Below are 20,157 nucleotides of genomic sequence, written 5' to 3'. Positions count from 1 at the left end.
TACAAGGGAGAGAAGCTCCCCATAATGTCACGTAAATCTAAAGGGAAAAATGTAGCACATAGAACAACGCCTTGTTGAATGAAAACTAGTTGGCGTGACTAAATTGTGCATGGCTCAAATGGCTCTGAGCACAACGGGACTTAACATCTATGGTCATCAGTCCCCTAGAACTTGGAACTACTTAAACCTAACTAACCTAAGGACAGCACACAACACCCAGCCATCACGAGGCAGAGAAAATCCCTGACCCCGCCGGGAATCGAACCCGGGAACCCGGGCGTGGGAAGCGAGAACGCTACCGCACGACCACGAGATGCGGGCGATTGTGCATGAAAGTACGAGTACCACACCTCTCACAGGTATATTAATGAGCGGTCTCATCTATCAAAGGAAGCTAGCGGTAACTATAAAAATTTGATTTATCATAGTAAAACATCAACTAAAATGATTTGCCCACTGAATCTGGCCTATAGGCTTTTAACTAGTGGACTAAACGTTGTAATAATTAACTACAGCCTTGGAACATGTGTGTGAACACATGAAAGCATTATGTGAAACTAGATCACGGAAATGGCCAATTACAGCAAAAATGATCAGCAAGTTGAATAAAGAACCCACGAAAGTCAAGTACGAACGTCGGCAGATTTACCAAAGTGCATGATGGGTGTAACTAGCTGGCTACAAATGTTAATTGAATCCTGATGTAAATTAAATATTGTTGCGTCCCTCTAGGCTGGGTGATCGCATCTTGATTTGAGTGAACATTTTGGCCGAATTTTCATTGGCAGACGAAAAAGGGTGAAATGGACAAATGTGATATTCAGCTTACTAGCGTATTATCAGTTTTTTCACACAAAATAACTTAATTGCTTGACGGTATTCAGGCTAATTCGGAGAGAAATAGTTATTCATTTCAAGGAAAATTACACAATCGATTTTTGTGAAAATTTTTGTAGCTGAACGTTGAGTGAGAAATGGACAAATACAGCAACTAATTGACCACAGAGAGGTCTACTTTTGTAAAAACATATTTAATTGATTTGAAGTACTCAGGATAATCAAGATAAACTTAGTAATTGGAGGGAAAATCATTTCACGAGTAGCTGCATCTAGTTATGTAAATGAAGTGTCAAACTGTTCGTATCTTCAAGGACTAGCTCTTTTCCACATAAAAAAATTGCTTTGGCATGATATTTAACTTTCAAAATGGTTTCCATTAAACTAGGTACTAAATTTAGGAATTTTTGACGGTGGAGGACGCGGAGAAAGCAAGGTGTCAAAAACGCCGTGCTTTCTCAACAGAACAAAAATTTAAAAAATTGTAAAAAGAGAGAAATGTTTTGTGAAAGAATTTGTCTAAATGTAGGAAATAATAAAGATTACAAAAACAGTTAATGTGCCCGCGAATGTTGCTCGAAATAGTATACTGCAAATGACATGTTGACTGGAAATTTGCAGCACAATGGTTAACACAGAATCTTATAATTTTAAGGGACACAGAGCATATATTCCTCGTAAATGATGTAGATCGTGCAGTGTGCAAGTATGTGGCCATGACGCATTTGTATCATCTATGTGCAAATGTGTAAAAACTCCAACAATTCTTCAGTCGCAAAACTTTTCCAATTCTTCAAACATCAGTAAAGGGAACACAAAGTCTCTGTCAGCACCTCACTGCTTTGCATGAGGTCGACCATCATTAAAACCACGTCAGATCATTCTCTAAGCCTATTTTATTTCTTAATTTCAGATAAATAATTACACAAACCAACTGACTATTTTTTCTACATTACATCAACAGTAAAAACAATAACTCAAGAGGGTAAAATGCTACACTCATCTTATTGTTTCATGTATAGATGAATAAATGAAGGAAATCACATTGGGGTTTCACTGCATGAATAGCATAAATAACCAGAATTACCAGAATGAGATTTTCACCCTGCAGCGGAGTGTGCTCTGATATGAAACTTCCTGGCAGATTAAAACTGTGTGCCGGACCGAGAGTCGAACTCAGGACCCTTGCCTTTTGCGGGCAAGTGCTCTACCATCTGAGCTACCCTAGCGCGACTCACGCCCCGTCCTCACAGCTCCACTTCCGCCAGTACCTCGTCTCCTACCTTCCAAACTTTTTGCAGAAGCTCTCCTGCTAACCTTGGAGGACTAGCACTTCTGAAAGAAAGGGTAATGCCGAGATATGGCTTAGCCACAGCCTGGGGGGTGTTTCCAGAATGAAATTTTCACTCTGCAGCGGAGTTTGCGCTGATATGAAACTTCCTGGCGGATTAAAACTGTGTGCCAGACCGAGACTCGAACTCGGGTCCCGAATTCGAGTATCGGTCCGGTACACGGTTTTAATCTGCCAGAAAGTTTCAACCAGAATTTCGTTTCTAACACCGCGCGTTCAGCGACGGTGGCGTAGTGCTGGCTGCAATTACTGAAATACGGTTTGTGTTGCTCCATTCATCAAGAGAGACAATTCGCAACCGAAGGTAACGAATTCTGAGTGATGGAAATGTAATTGGTAATTATTTATTCACTGTCAGTTAATTGTATCATATAATTTACAAAATAAAATTCTTCGTTGTCGGATACACAAAGAAACGCATCGTAATCGAAATCATAATCATGATCGTGCGTTAACTCTTGCATCTCCACGCATCGTTCATTTATTCCGTATTAGTTTTTTGTATATCGATATAATTCCAGCACTCATTACACTTAATATGTTTGTTTGCGTTCTGTCTTCCGCAGCAGCTGTTATAATCAGCTCTGATTGATTATTCCGCCTTAAGTTCGTGCAGTTCAAAAGAATTTTTCACCAGACGCGTTTCGCTTTTTATTATATGTCATCTTCTGTGGTCAAAGGTATTTGTGCTGGTTGATACACGTTCTTAAGTCCTGTGCTTTTTCCCTCATCGTTAGCGGAGACTGAAATAAAAAAAAATCAATTAATAAATAAACAATAAAATACAAGTAAAACGTTGTTGCATTTGCAGTTTTTGCCTTTTATTAACTGTCTTTTTCTTACGCTGAATTTGTCATTTTTCCAAGCTTTTGTAAACTTCAGATGAGAAACCGTTCGGTAGTTGGCGTGTGTGCCGTACGTAGGACAGTATGTATGTTTTCCACTTTACCACTCGTCTGCAAACGTCACAAATGTAGAAGCACTATAGTTTTCATGCGCTTTGCACTCAGCATGTTGTTTATGTTTTCTAAACATAAACACAGTGTTGAAAGCTGTGCGTAGCTGAACTGTAGACGTAAAAACTACACCACTGCTTCAGTTGTGAAGTGTACAAATGTGAAGTATATACGACATTTCTGAGAGATTGTTACCTAGAAAAAGGTGCCATACTTATCAAAAAGGAAAGCGTATTCTCATTATGTGTTCCGTCTGTTTACTAAAGTGACTGCTGTTGATGTTCTGACAGCTGCTGCGCATTAGGTGATAATTTGTGCAAAGGTGTAACGTTAACCAGAGAATAAAAGTGAGAGTGGTCTAATAATTTCAGAGTCTGTACTATATGATCAAAGGTATCCGCCCAGTTATTAGTGAATTTTAATATGTAGGACATCCACCCTTCGCCTTCATGACGTGTAGAACTTTTCTAGAAACAATTTCAGTGAGACACGTCAAATGTATTCGCTGTTGCGAATATGGACAACCATCAACTGTATCATGACGACAATGTGCCAGACCGGGACTAGATTCCGGATTTGCTGCTTATCGAGGGCTGTGTTTTTACCATTAGGCTATCCGAGCACGCTGCACGGTCAGACTTAAATTTCCAAGCTGTTCCTCTTCTGTACACCTACGTGATTACTCTGCTAACCACAATAAAGTGGCTAGCAGAGGGTTCAATGAACCACCTTCATCCTGTCTCTCCACCGTTCCACTCTCGAACGGCACGCAGGAAAAACGGGCACTTAAATTTTTCCGTGCGAGCCCTTGTTTATCTCATTTTATCGTGATGATCATTTCTCCCTATGTAGGTGGGTGCCAACAGAATGTTTTCGCAGTCGGAGGAGAAAACTGGTGATTGAAAATTTTATGAGAAGATCCCGTCGCAACGAAAAACGCCTTTGTTTTAATGATTGCCCCTCCAATTCACGTATCATGTCTGTGACACTATCTCCCCTATTTCGCGATAATACAAAACGAGCTGCCCTTCTTTGTACTCTTTCGATGTCATCCGTCAATCCCACCTGATGCGGATCCCACACCGCACAGCGGTACTCCAGAATAGGGCGGACAAGCGTAGTGTAAGCAGTCTCTTTGGTAGACCTGTTGCACCTTCTACGTGTTCTGCCAATTAATCGCAGTCTTTGGTTTGCTCTACCCACAATATTATCCATGTGATCGTTCCAATTTAGGTTATTTGTATTTGTAATCCCTAAGTATTCAGTTGAATTTACAGCCCTCAGATTTGTGTGACTTACCGCGTAATCGAAATTTAGCTGATTTCTTTCAGTACTCATGTGAATAACTTCGCACTTTTTTTTATTCAGGGTCAGTTGCCACTTTTCGCACCATACAGGTATCTTATATAACTAATTCTGCAAGTGGTTTTGATCATCTGATGACTTTACAAGACGGTAAATTACAGCATCATCTGCAAACAATCTAAGACGGCTACTCAGATTGTCTCCTATGTCGTTAGTATAGATCAGGAACAATAGAGGGCCTATAACACTTTCTCGGGGAACGCCGGATATTACTTCTGTTTTACTCGATGACTTTCCCTCTATTACTACGAACTGTGACCTTTCTGACAGGAAATCACGAATCCAGTCGTACAACTGAGGCGATACTCCGTAGGCACGCAGTTTGATTAGAAGACGCTTGTGAGGAACGGTGTCGAAAGCCTTCTGGAAATCTAAAAATATGGAATCAATTTGACATCCCCTGTCGATAGCACTTATTACTTCATGAGTATAAAGAGCTAGTTGTGTTTCACAAGAACGATATATTCTGAATCCGTGCTGACTATATGTCAATAAATCGTTTTCTTCGAGGTACTTCATAATGTTCGAATACAGCATATGTTCTGAAACCCTACTGCAAATCGACGTTAGTGATATAGGCCTGTAATTCAGCGGATTACTCCTACTTCCCTTTTTGGCTATTGGTGCGACTTGAGCAATTTTCCAGACTTTAGGTACGTATCTTCCCTTGAGCGAGTGCTAAGTACGGAGCTATTTTATCAGCATACTCTGAGAGGAACCTGACTGGTATACAATCTGGACCAGAGGCCTTGCCTTTGTTAAGTGATTTAAGCTGCTTTGTTACACCGAGGATATCTACTTCTATGTTTCTCATCTTGGCAGCTGTTCTTGATTGGAATTCAGGAATATTTACTTGGTCTTCTTCGATGAAGGAGTTTCGGAAAACCGTGTTTAATAACTCTGCACTGGTGGCACTGTCATCAGTGACTTCACCGTTGTTATCGCGCAGTGAAGGTATTGATTGTGTCTTGCCACTTGTGTGCTTTATGTACGACCAGAATCTCTGCTTCAAAATGTGTTCATGTCATTGCACTTTCAGCACTTCCTTTACTGCACTAAGGAGACCTCATCCCAACCACGTAGTACATCTTCATATCTTAACACGACCTCCTCCTTACTTCACTACTGACCCTGTACACTGATACATGACCGCCTACCTATTAGCCAGTAAGTCTAACTTTAGTATGGATAACTGTGACGAAGCGTCGTAGCATGGAAGCAGTGAGACCTTGGTAGGTCGCTAGAGGCAAATCGCACCACATCTGCACACAAGACACCTATTTCCCGTAAGTTCCGAGAAGGAGCGCGATAAGCTCTGACGCCACGTTCAGTCACATCCCAGTGGTGTTCGGTCGGCTTAAGATTTGGCAAAATGGGGGCCAGCACGTCAATTGGAACTCACCACTGTGTTTCTCGAATCACTGCATCACACTCCTGGCCTTGTGACATAGCGCATTATCTTGTTGAGCAATGCCACTGCCATCGGGAAACATGATCGGCCAGAAAGGGTGTACGTGGTCTGCAACCAGTGTACGATACTACACTACTGGCCATTAAAATTGCTACACCAAGAAGATGACGTGTTACAGACGCGAAATTTAACCGACAGGAAGAAGATGCTGTTATACGCAAACGATCAGCTTTTCAGAGACCTCACACAAGGTTGGCGCCGGTGGCGACACCTACAACGTGCTGACATGAGGAAAGTTTACAACCGATTTCTCATACACAAACAGCAGTTGATCGGCGTTGCATGGTGAAACGTTGTTGTGATGCCTCGTGTAAGGAGGAGAAATGCGTAGCATCACATTTCCGGCTTTGATAAAGGTCGGATGGTAGCCTATCGCGATTGCGGTTTATCGTACCGCGACATTGCTGCTCGCGTTGGTCGAGATCCAATGACTGTTAGCAGAATATGGAGTAGGTGGGTTCAGGAGGGTAATACGGAACGCCGTGCTGGATCCCAACGGCCTCGTATCACTAGCAGTCGGGATGACAGGCATCTTATCCGCATGGCTGTAACGGATTGTGCAGCCACGTCTCGATCCCTGAGTCAACAGATGGGGACGTTTGCAAGACAACAACCACCTGCACGAACAGTTCGACGACGTTTGCAGCAGCATGGACTATCAGCTCGGAGACCATGGCTGCGGTTACCCTTGACGGTGCATTACAGACAGAAGCCCCTGCGACGGTGTACTTGACGACGAACCTGGGTGCACGAATGGCAAAATGTCATTTTTTCGGATGAATCCAGGTTCTGTTTAGAGCATCATGATGGTCGCATCCGTGTTTGGCGACATCGCGGTGAACGCACATTGGAAGCGTGTATTCATCATCGCCATACTGGCGTATCACCCGGCGTGATGGTATGGGTTGCCATTGGTTACACGTCTCGGTCACCCCTTGTTCGCATTGACGGCACTTTGAACAGTGGACGTTACATTTCAGATGTGTTACCACCCGTGGCTCTATCCTTCATTCGATCAGTGCGAAACCCTACATTTCAACAGGATAATGCACGACCGCATGTTGCAGGTCCTGTACAGACCTTTCTGGATACAGAAAATGTTCGACTGCTGTCCTGGCTAGCACATTCTCCAGATCTCTCACCAACTGAAAACGTCTCGTCAATGATGGCCGAGCAACTGGCTCGTCACAATACGCCAGTCACTAATCTTGATGAACTGTGGTATCGTGTTGAAGCTGCATGGGCAGCTGTACCTGTACGCGCCATCCAAGCTATATTTGACTCAATGCCCAGGCCTATCAAGGCAATTATTACGACCAGAGGTGGTTGTTCTGGGTACTGATTTCTCAGGATATATGCACCCAAATTGCGTGAAAATGTAATCACATGTCAGTTCTAATGTAACACATTGTCCAATGAATACACTTTTATCATCTGAATTTCTTCTTGGTGTAGCAATTTTAATGGCCAGTAGTGTATATCACTATTCTACAGCCTAAGTCCCCGAGCTCTCATGACCAATGCATTGTGCTGCTATTGCTTCTCTACTGACAACACAATAACTCCCGTCTCCTTTCATACTCACAGGTACACCCTTGTAACATCTTGTGGTCAGTTCCGCATTACGTAGGGCTGTACAGATACTTTTGATCGGATAGTGTATTTACGGAAATTTTGAAATTCGTGGTAAGGTCTTATGGGACCATACTGCTGAGGTCATCGGTCCTTAAGCTTACACACTACTTAATCTAACTTAGACTAACTTACGCTGAGGACGACACACACATTCATGGGCCGCGCGGTGTAGGGCGTCTTGTCACGGTCCGGGCGGCTGCCTCCGTCGGAGGTTCCAGTCCTCCCTCGGCCATGGGTGTGTGTGTGTGTGTGTGTGTTGTCCCTAGCATAAGTTAGTTTAAGTTTGATTAAGTAGTGCGTAAGCTTAGGGACTGATGACCTCAGCAGTTTGGTCCCATAAGACCTTACCACAAAGTTCCAAACAAACCCATACCGGAGGGAGGACTCGAATGTCCGACGGGGACAGTCGCGCGGACCGTGACAAGAGGCCCCAGACCGCGTGGGTACAGCGCATGGCGTGTATTTATGGATAATACGTATATACGAGGGTTGTCCAGAAAGTAAGTTCCGATAGGTCGCGAAATGGGAATCACTAGAAAAATCCGGTAAAGCTTTGCACAGATGTGTCGGGCAGTGTCTCCAGTATGCCCGTCGATCGTGTCACGTCCCTCTTTTCAGTTTTGAGTGAACAGTAAGCACGTAAAGATGCGTAGGGAATAGCGTCTCCCGCCTAGTATGAGGGCCTGGTTGGGGATTTCGCCTGTGACATGCAACCCACATAACACAACTGTCGAGCAGTTCCTTCTTCATGGAAATTCTCGGCTGTACGCTGCAGGGGCAATGAAAAAGCTCCTGCAGCGTTTCCGATGAGAAGTGTCTGATCACCCACAATACAGTCCGTAATTGGCTCCCCCTGAGTCTTATCTCTGCTCACAAGAACCGCTGGCTATGAAGACAAAATTTTCCCACAGACAACGAGCTGCAAACCAGTGCAGATTATTGGCCGAAAGCACAGGCGGCTGCATTCTATGACGAGGATATTGGAAAGTTGATACAACACTACGACAAAACTCGAAGTTGGAGCGGCGACTTTGTAGAGAAGTAGGTGGAAGTTGTACCTAAGTGTTGCAAATAAAACGTTTCTGGCTTTCGCTGTGGTTTCTATTTCGCGACCGGTCGGAACTTTGTCTCTGGACAACCCTCGTACAACCAGACAAAAAAGAGGTAATACTGTGCGAGTTAGTGGGGTGCATGTGTACTGAGGGGCTGATGACGTAAGTGTCGTGTATGGCAGTCACGAAAATTGTGTGGCAGCAACCGATATAATTTGGCGTATGAAGCAGTGACATGGTCAAATAAACAGATGTAGCAGATATCGTACAAACAAGTATTCATGGTTAGTTCTAACCATTTAGTGTTCTCACATCTCATGCCGTTTTGGATTAGATCGCAAAAGTGGAGGTTCAGTAAAATGAATGGTTGCATAGTTTGTGTTTCACAACCTGTGGAAATGTTCAAAAAAATGTTCAAATGTGTGTGAAATCTTATGGGACTTAACTGCTAAGGTCATCAGTCCCTAAGCTTACACACTACTTAACCTAAATTATCCTAAGGACAAACACACACACACCCATGCCCGAGGGAGGTTCAAAATGGCTCTGAGCACTATGCGACTTCTGAGGTCATCAGTCGCCTAGAACTTAGAACTACTTAAACCTAACTAACGTTAGGACATCACACACATCCATGCTCGAGGCAGGATTCGAACCTGCGACCGTAGCGGTCTCGCGGTTCCAGACTGAAGGGCCTAGAACCGCATGGCCACACCGGCCGGCCCCGAGGGAGGACTTGAACCTCCGCCGGGACCAGCCGCACAGTCCATGACTGCAGCGCCCCAGACCGCTCGGCTAATCCCGCGCGGCCTTGTGGAAATATCTTCCGGATGTTTTTAATGGCGTAGAGGCATGCAAAAGTCTTCATACGCGTGGCGACACTATTTTCTGCCAAATTGTGGCGCTCATTCAAAGTTATACCCAAGTTGTTCACTGGTTCCTTACAGGGGGCGGACATTAATATTGACACATCAAAAGCACGACACATTACCATGGCTAATATGATACAATGGCAAACCGTTGACATTCAGAGCAGCGTACAGTAGTCTCGGAATGGATAAATATATGCCCTGTATGGTTTACAAAGGAATCTTATACTACTCTTCCTGCAAAATTGTAACAAATTGAGGTAACGATGATGAAGGTGAGTAGCGATAATGCACCCATATCTCCAAAGTAGAACACAAACGCTCAGTGAAACTGAGATAAGGTGACTGCTGTGGTCAGTTGAGATGAAACCATTAAGTCTCGTGCTCACAAAACTAGTCCTGGACGATGCTGGCTGTGTAAATAGGGGCCCCGTCGCCTTGGAATACGGCATCACCATTGGGAAACAAACAATACAACGTAAGCTGGACTTGATCAGCCAAAACGTTCACATAATCGTTGACAGGAATGCGTCCTTGCACAGTACCGATGGGCCCCATGGGATAACACGAAATGGCTGCCCATTTCTCGCTGCGTCTCCGTATTTTCGTCCAACCCTTTTATGCAATACTGGAATACCGTCAATAAGAACAGGAGGAAACTGTTCACGGAATTCAGAACTTTTTAAGTCTCCGTTTTTGCATCCAACTTCAACTCTCAAGACAGATCATCATTCATCTCGACGATCTAGGCAATAGTATCTGTAGGTCTGACACTGAAACGAGACTGAGATCATCTGGACAGAACTGGTAAAAAACCACTCGTGGCACTTGAAACCTATAAAACGAGAGAAAAGCAAGTGTAGCAGTTTAGAAAGAAGAATTAGCCATTTATAGCGCTGCGTCTGTCGATGAGTTAGAGAAATATTGTTCGACAGATGTCCAAGTTCGTGGGGTTAAGTTCCGCGCATATAGGGGAACAAATACTAGTATTTTGCAATACGCTATAGTCAGAAACGTTCCATGCTGTATAACGTAACAATACTACAGAATGAAAGACTGTAATCCGTGTTCTGCACGCAATGTAATCCGTGCTCTGCCGGCTTTGTACGACATGAAACGCGCTATGCCTGAGGTCGAACCAGCCAGGAGGGTACTGACCGAAAACCGATAACGATCAATTAGCTTTTACTCTCTGTGGAGATTTATGGCAGGAAAGGAGTATGTATAGCTATTATACGTGTCTGAACTCCAGATTTTTCCCGGTACTGTTTATTTGTAAATGCCAGTCCGTCATTCAGTTAGTCTTATCCCGTCTCTGTGGCATTCGATGCTTGCTGAAGCCCTTGTAAGCTCAAAGCATTCAGATTGCCAATTTTCTCTTTGCAATCGGAGAACCTCCGGGAAAAGTATGAAAAAACAAACATGGGCTCATTAACTACAGCTTCCAGCCACTGAGCAAAGAATATACTCCGTTTCGATGTAATATTCCAACTACCACATGATTTGCATTACAGTACTATGTCATAAATCGTAATATCGAATATCGGATTTGTGACCGAATACAAGATACATAGAAGCTACCTGCTCGAGTATGTAGTCATGTGCATGTCTTACCAGTGGCTTGAAATCTTAAGGGGTCCCCCTTTTCATGAAAAATACACACCGCTTAGAAGATGCACCAGATCCACAGTTTTGAAGATAAGCCAATGAAATTTTGTACCAGACTTTACATGAAAATTGGTTCAAATGGTTCTAAGCACTATGGGACTTAACTTCGTAGATCATCAGTCCCCTAGAACTTAGAACTACTTAAACCTAACTAATGGAAGGACATCACACACATTCTTGCCCATGGCAGGATTCGAACCTGCGACCGTAGCAGCATCGCGGTTCCGGACTGAAGCGCCTAGAACCGCTCGGCCACAGCGGCCGGCAAGCTTTACATGAAATCAACAAATTTACTCTTACGTTCCTCGAATTATATACGATATTTAACATTTTTACAGAATTTAAAAATTTTACTTTTTAAGAAATAATGTGTGTACGTTTTCTCAGAAACAATTTTAAAAAAATTCTCTGCTTCTTCTCTTTGATTACAGTAAGCTTTTCTCATGAGGTTCTTTGAATGTGTCTAATAGGACACTTTAAATAATTTTTAAATGTAATTAATTATTTATAATATAAATTCATGCAAAATTCCAAGCAGTTTCCCCGTATCTCAGCTCACACTCAGAATTTCAAAATTTACCCTTGAAACATTTATTGCGTTTATGGAAATAAGTGAAGAAAATTTCATAATTCTAACCTTAATACATTCTGTGAGAGAGGAACATAAACTTTAGAAAACGTAGTTTTCAGGAAATGCAATTTAAAGTTCATTCTTACGTTACCTCTTCAGACGGCTCCAGATTTGTATTCAGGGTCCTCTTCCTCTTCGAGGTTTCTCTTATGGATTCTTGTTTTCTGCCTTCTTTCCTTTACTAGGTGGTCAACTGACGTTTCAGACGCAGAGAGGCGCTGAAAATATTTTTTCTCAAGGCGTCTTGAGTGAAATTTCCCTTTCTTAAAGCCTATTCATTTTAGTAACTTCATCCATCCTACGTTCTCATCATTTAATACAAGACGTTAATCGTAAGATACAATTCTGACAAATGTAGCAGATGAAAACGTGGTTTTCGGGCATCGTTTCGAAATGAGCGGAGAAACGCTCATTTCACATCAGTTCCCACGTACGTGACGTCATTTTCACTTCACACGTACTATCAAGGACAGCAGATCGTTTATTGACTATGTGACAGGGAAGTATATGAATGTTACCTGCCCGAGGGTTGTAGCCTCATCAGTGCGGAACCGTGCTGTTGCTACGGTCTCAGGTTCGAATCCTGCCTCGGGCATGGATGTGTGTGATGTCCTTAGGTTAGTTAGGTTTAAGTAGTTCTAAGTGTAGGCAAATGATGACCTCAAATGTTAAGTCCCATAGAGCTTAGAGCCATTTGAATGTTTTCGTTCTTCGTTTCATTCGCAGTAATTTAAACTGTCTTCTTAGGTTTCCGTCTAACCACACACCCGGAAATCGGCACATATTCGGAAACAGAGAAGAAGAATATGAATTTTATTCCTACTCGTTTCAGTCTTAGTCAATTAAGCTACCCTCTTAGGTTCTTGACTAACAACTGACTTGGAAATCGCTAAATACTTATTTCATCCTTCATTCTCTGATCAGACAGATATCTAAATAACATCGAATATTGAATATTGAAGAAGATACTTATATTACGTTCATAACAATGTTCCAGAATGTGTTAACAACATTGGCATGAAAACAAACTATGTAAATGCGGCGAGATGCGAACCTGCATCTTTCGACTCTACGAACAACGATTTTATCCATTATGATAGCACGTACTGATGAAACTTTTGTCTCTTTTCTGAGTTATCATGATGTCTCTTGAAGATTTATATCATCGATGCGTTATTAACTGACATTAATGATAACGGTGACGTGAAACTTCCTTTCAGATTAAAACAGTTTGGCGGATCGAGACTCGAACTCGGGACCTTTGCCTTTCGTAAGCAGTTGCAAGAGTCTCGGCCCGGCTCACAGTTTTAATCTACCAGGAAGTTTCATATCATCGCATACTCCGCTGCTGAGTGAAAATGATGACGTATTTGTGATAAATTTCCGTTACCTTGAAACGGCATGCTGAAAAATTGTAATAGAAGCCTGTTTCATGCTTAATTTGTAAATTATTGACGATATCAACTCACTCCAGAGAGGGAACTCTTACATGAACGCACTCACTGTAAATAAACCATTATTTCCTGTTAAACTGGAGCAATATATAAAATAATTCCAAGAATGACGTGTTTTTTAAATAAGTAATACGCGTGCATGGAGTGTTATGAGGCCCGTATCGAACGCCAACGAAAGTCGAAACAGATCTTGCTGTTGTCGATACTTATCGTGCCACCAAAATGACGATACGTAAGCGGGAATTAGTGTCAAACGAGCGTTACCCGTTATGAGTTAATTTAGATACACAGTGATACGGAGCACAATCACAGATTCCCTAAAAACCTAAATAGTGTATATCACGGCCTTCAAGATGTACCCTGTGCAAGTTTGCTCTGAAAGAAATCCACAGAATCGTTGTTAACCGAGTTAGTACTGAAGAGTTACTTCAAAAAGTGGGCTTGGCAGAAAGGTTGCGTCACATATTTAATTATTTTTCAGGCATTTCGGATGTGATTCATCAGAGAAACTTTGGGAACTGTCCATCAGTTCTACTGATAAACGAAAATTAAACTCAAAATTGACATTTTCGGAAAATTTCATGAACGTGACTACCAATTTATGTCATAGTAATCACAAGTTACACGCTGGACGTTTTCGCTATTATGAAAATTATATAAAATGAAATTACGAAACGAATCTCGATCACGAAATCTGTATGATGAAAAAACCATGGTAGTCAATACAACTTCGAGAATTGAAATTACGAAACGAATCTCGTATAGGAAATCTGTATGATGAAAAACCATGGTAGTCAATACAACTTCGAGAGTACGGATATTAAGCATGTGCACACTGACATTAGGCAGTATACTTTAACTATATCCAATTTCAAACTGAATATGGTATGAAGATTCAGTAGACGTAACGAATAATCTCTACCAGTATGTATCTCATATCGTCATAGAGAATTACGTAGTAATTCTGTACCAGCAATTCTCTGGCTGACGAGTCTAGAATCTTCTTCGTGATATTCTCCGCTCTTCTTTGTCAGTCGCTAACAGAGTTAATGCACCTATTTTAAGCGCGTCCGTTTTCGCAAAGAAACTACAGTATTGGCCATTAAAGTTGCTACACCAAGAAGATATGCACATGACAAACGGGTATTCATTGGACAAATATATTATACTAGAAATGACATGTGATTACAGTTTCACGCAGTTTGGGTGCATAGATCCTGAGAAATCAGTACCCAGAACAACCACCTCTGGCCCTAATAACGGCCTTGATACGCCTGGCCATTGAGTCAAACAGAGCTTGGATGGCGTGTACACGTACAGCTGCCCATGCAGCTTCAACACGGTACCACATTTCATCAAGAGTAGTGACTGGCGTATTGTGACGAGCCATTTGCTCGGCCACCATGGACCAGACGTTTTTAATTGGTGAGAGATCTGGAGAATGTGCTGGCCAGGGCAGCAGTCGAACATTTTCTGTATCCAGAAAGGCCCGTACAGGACCTGCGACATTCGGACGTGCATTATCCTTCTGAAATGTAGGGTTTCGCAGGGATCGAATGAAGGGTAGAGCCACGGGTCGTAACACATCTGAAATGTAACGTCCACTGTTCAACGTGCCGTCAATGTGAACAAGAGGTGACCGAGACGTGTAACCAATGGCACCCCATACCATCACGCTAGGTCATACGCCAGTATGGCGATGACGAATACACGCTTCCGATGTGCGTTCACCGCGATGTCGCCAAACACGGATGCGACCATCATGATGCTGTAAACAGAGCCTGGATTCATCCGAAAAAATGACGTTTTTCCATTCGTGCACCCAGGTTTGTCGTTGAGTACACCATCGCAGGCGCTCCTGTCTGTGATGCAGCGTCAAGGGTGACCGCAGCCATGGTCTCCGAGCTGACAGTACATGCTGCTGCAAACGTCGTCGAACTGTTTGTGCAGGTGGTTGTTGTCTTGCAAACGTCCCCATCTGTTGACTCAGGGATCGAGACGTGGCTGCACGATCCGTTCCAGCCATGCGGATAAGATGCCTGTCATCTCGACTGCCAGTGATTCGAGGCCGTTGGGATCCAGCACGGCGTTCCGTATTACTCTCCTGAACCCACCGATTCCATATTCTGCTAACAGTCATTGGATATCGACCAACGCGAGCAGCAATGTCGCGATACGATGAACTGCAATTGCGATAGGCTACAATCCGACCTTTATCAAAGTCGGATACGTGACGGTAGGCATTTCTCCTCCTTACACGAGGCATCACAACAACGTTTCACCAGGCAACGCCGGTGAACTGCTGTTTGTGTATGAGAAATCGGTTGGAAACTTTCCTCATGTAAGCGCGTTGTAGGTGTCGCCACCGGCGCCAACCTTGTGTGAATGCTCTGAAAAGCTAATCATTTGCATATCACAGCATCTTCTTCCTGTCGGTTAAAGTTCGTGGTGTTGGAATTTTAATGGCCAGTAGTGTATGTGATTTACACGCCAGATGCAGCCCCGAACTGCCGCCGGAGAAGCTGAGGTCGCAAATCACGATGAACGACGGTTCAATACCGCGTCCGGCCATCCTTATTTAGGTTTTCCGTGATTTCCCTAAATCGCTCCAGGCAAATGCCGGGATGGTTCGTTTGAAAGGGAACGGCCGACTTCCTTCCCCGCCCTTCCCTAATCCAATAAGACCGATGACGTCGCTCTCTGGTCTCCATCCCGAAGCAACCCAAAAAATGACAATGGTGAGTATGTTATGTTCCGTTAGATGTAGCAGGCCGTTTCAGAGCGTGCGGCAACGACAGAGAAGTCTGGCACGCTTCGCGGTGAGAAACACGTCCTTGTGAGAACGGCATAAAATGGTTTGTGGCGTGAAAGCACAGATCTCAGATCAGCTTCTACAAAAGCAGTGCCACTTGACACGGATATCCGGCCTGTGTATTCCGTGGCACAGTAATGACAACAGCGATTCGCATCACCTCCTTTCTCGGAATGCGAGCGGATAGGTCGTTATCGGCGGGAAGTAGCGCGCGCGCACGCGCAAACGATTGGTGTGAGTGAGTGGTAGGAGGCGCTTAGGTGGTTGGCGAGGGGAGGGTGACGGAATTGGCGGATAGGGGGGGGGGGGGAGGGGGAAGGAGATGGGGTCGTGAGAGTCTCAAGGGGCCTGGTGATTAATTGACTGTTGATGGCAGGCAATAATCGCGAAGCGAGCGGGCCCTTGTTCCCCGGCCAGGTGCCGGAGGAGGTGGCGCGGGATCGGAGCAGTCGATAGAGGAGTGTGTGGCAGAGGGTGGGCGCGCCGACGTTATTAGCGCCTCATTATACGGCCTCCGGCGCTGCCGCCCCTGCCACGCCCTTCCGCCTCCCGCCGTCAGGTTGCCCTCTTCAGCTGAGCCTCACTTCGACGGCGGAAGTTCAGGCAGGCGGCTGAGAACGTACAGTTCAGTTTAAGCGTCTTCTCTCCCCGTCTCAGTGACCTGAGAGATACTATTCATAGTGACCTGACACTATCTTCAGGTGACGCAGCTACCCCAGAAACCGTTACAAATGGTTTGAAAAATTTGCAACTTGTTTTACATGTTATGATATGTAAAATTTTGAATTTTACGAAATGGGAAAGGTAGCACCACATGACTACATTAGCAGTTATATACTTATATGGATAAGCCGGCCGCGGTGGTCTAGTGGTTCTAGGCGCGCAGTCCGGAACTGCGGGACTGCTACGGTCGCAGGTTCGAATCCTGCCTCGGGCATGGATGTGTGTGATATCCTTAGGTGAGTTAGGTTTAAGTAGTTCTAAGTTCTAGGGGACTGATGACCACAGAAGTTAAGTCGCATAGTGCTCAGAGCCATTTGAACCATTTTGAACTTATATGGATACGATGTCTGTTCTTTCGGACATGCCCAAAAGATCAGACACCATATCCATATAAGTATATAGTTCTGGCAGTACCGGCCATGAGCTCCTTCTTCTGTGCGGATGCACACATTGTAAGGTGGCGTTGGTCTCCTGACCTTCATTTCTTACATATTCCGTCCTCACAATCGTATTCTGCACATCAAGACGCTTCATTCGATCCCAAACTCGATAAGGTAGAGTCAATTTTGTATTAATTCATGTAAGCGATATGCAAAGCTAATAAGTAAATCGCTAGTGCGCACCGAGGTTGTAAAAGTCGAGGCTGGCGTACACAACATGACGGCCACAGGAATTTTCGTTCTACAGAGGAAACTAGCATGCTGGGAAGACCGGCCCTCAGAGGGCTGGGTAAACAACATACCTACTTCAACTGAAGGGACCGCCCGGAGAGAAGACAACTTTTGCCAGAGTGAACGGATAACGACCCCCGTGTTTGACTTAAAAGCAAATTCTGCTACATTGTGTGGGAGTGTCCGGAAGAAGCATTTTTTCACAGACCGACTGCGTAGTTACAGAGTTCTCACAGGAGGACAGTGTATGCCTAATGGAGATGCTACAGATTTCCGCATTGGTCGACTCAAAGGAAACGTCATTCTCCCATTTTAAAGACCATTGCTGATTGGCATAGTATTTCTGACGCAAAGAGTCAGAGGAGTGAGGGAAGGCAGCGAATGATATACCCTTGCAACTTTTCCAGAAAAAGGGGCCGTTCTGTTGTCACTCTTGGAGCGGGATCACATAATGAGAGCGAGTGCGCTCATACGTGTACGCAAAATGCCAGGAACAAAGTCTCTCCTCAGTACTTCACTGGGAGAGCACCTCTGTCGTTAGCGAATCGGAGTGACACTCTTATATTGAGTCGCTCCCGATTAAGTGTTGTTCACTGTGTTGGCCACCACACTTATTGTGCGGTGTGAACATGGACAGAGAACTAGTTAAGTGCCTGCGAGCGAGTATTTTTGAGTGGCATCACGGTGGACTGATTACCTGACCAGTGTACCACGCCAATAGTTAGACTAGGGGTGGATAGGAGTCCTTGGCTACAGTGTATGTGAGCCCCATCTGTCCTCCCTAACAGTACACTCCACTAAATTTCTCACGCGACAGCCTCAACCGTTCCTAGAAAAGTAATTCAAGTTGTGTAGGCGCGCCTCTCAGCCATTCTGCCGAGTGAATAACATTCTTAAGGAAGAGGAAGAATAGAACCTTTCCACACTTTGTAAAATAATAGCATTCCTATCAATAAGGGGCAATCTACTGTTCCAAAAAGAACCCGGAAATTTATTATCATTTTATATAAGAAAAAGTTTCACTTGATTACTCTGAACTTTTTGTAATAAATAATATTTTTCGTTCGTTTAATGTTTTTCTTACACTAACTATCAATACTCCCATACCCAAGCATTCCACTAGTTATGTAAGAATATATAGAATATTTTTGTTTCTTTTCCTTACAGCAGACGACTCCAGAAGATATTCGTTGCTGAATGTTTTTCAAGCAGTTCTTGTTGGTACATTAGGAGCGTCTGTCTGACTTCTGTAGTAGTGTGAGGTGGAAATTGTTTCTTGCAGGAGCCGAAGGGAACCGTTGTATCAATCCATTGCGCAACTTGACAGAATAACTCTCACACACACACACACACACACACAACATACTCCCCGAACTCTTACGGCACTTGGTAAGAATTACTTCCACGAGTAATGAGTGTGTTGGGGTGGGACACTACAAATGTAGTGTGTGGACGTACAAAGTGAGAATGTGGGTCTCGTAGGAGGCGTGTGCGAGGTAGTCACTGCAGTCGCGTTATCCTCCGTGCCCTCGGTAGCTCAGGTGGATAGAGCATCTGCCATGTAAGCAGGAGTTTCCGGGTTCGAGTCCCGGTCGGGGCACACATTGTCACCTGTCCCGGTTGATATGTATCAACACCCGTCAACAGCTGAAGGTATTCATATAATTCTAATTTCGTTCACAATAGCAGTTAGTCACAGGTTGGGATCAATCAGCTCATACAAATACATTCTAAAAAATGGTTCATGAAGTCTCAGATGTTACCAAAATGAATTTTAAATTTTCGTAACAACTTTATTCTTGGAAATTTTTACGAGGTCCAACAAACCCAAATTTGAACCATTTTATTTTACTAGCTACCAGTTTTAAGTAAAACGTCATCAGTGGAATAGAAGAAGCTTTCCATGAGGATTGACTTTAAATTAGAACTAAAACTTGCTTCGCTGCCTCTTAGACAGTTGATGTTATTGGGCCAATGATGAAAAACTGCTTTTGCTGCTTATTGAACTTCTTTCTGAGCGACTGGCAGCTTTAACAATGGGTAACAAAGGTAATTTTTTTCCCTATAGTGATGTAGGTATATACATTACTGCTTTTTTTCAAATTGTGTTGGATTATGTGCTATTTTTAGTTACATAGGCGAAACATTTTGACTCTCGCAGGCATACGTTCATTCAGGTGCTAGAAGGTTTCTTCGGGAGTGGCAGCCCACTCTTCACGGTGTGCTGCACTGAGGGGAGGTATTAATGTCGGTCGGTGAGGCCTGTCACTAAGTCGGCGTTCCAAAAAGTCCCAAAGGTGTTCTGTAGGATTCAGGTCAGGAATCTGTGCAGGCCGGTCCATTACAGGGATGTTATTGTCATGTAACCACTCCGCTCCAGGCCGTGCATTATGAACCTGTGCTCGATCGTGTAGAAAGATGCAATCGCCATCCCCGAATTGCTCTTCAACATTGGGAAGCAAGAAAGTGCGTAAAACATCAGTGTAGGCATATGCTGTGATAGTGCCACGCAAAGCAACAAGGGATGCAAGCCCCCTCCATGAAAAACACGACCACACCGTAACACCACCGCCTCCGAATTTTACTGTTGGCACTACGCACGCTGGCAGATCACATTCACAGGGCATTCGCCATACCCACACACTGCCATCGGATCGCCACT

General features: G+C 43.9%; 1 non-coding gene across 1 annotated transcript; it reads left to right on the top strand.

Annotated features, from left to right (window-relative positions):
* The first annotated feature begins 19,020 nt into the window (after window positions 1-19,020).
* On the top strand, window positions 19,021-19,095 carry Trnat-ugu. The gene has a single exon. It is a non-coding gene; the product is annotated as a tRNA-Thr (tRNA).
* Window positions 19,096-20,157: the final 1,062 nt, after the last annotated feature.

This window comes from Schistocerca americana, chromosome 2, assembly GCF_021461395.2.
Source record: "Schistocerca americana isolate TAMUIC-IGC-003095 chromosome 2, iqSchAmer2.1, whole genome shotgun sequence".
In the NCBI taxonomy this organism is placed as follows: domain Eukaryota; kingdom Metazoa; phylum Arthropoda; class Insecta; order Orthoptera; family Acrididae; genus Schistocerca; species Schistocerca americana.
Note: the sequence above shows the minus strand (reverse complement) of the source record. Positions and strands in the feature narration are given on the sequence as shown.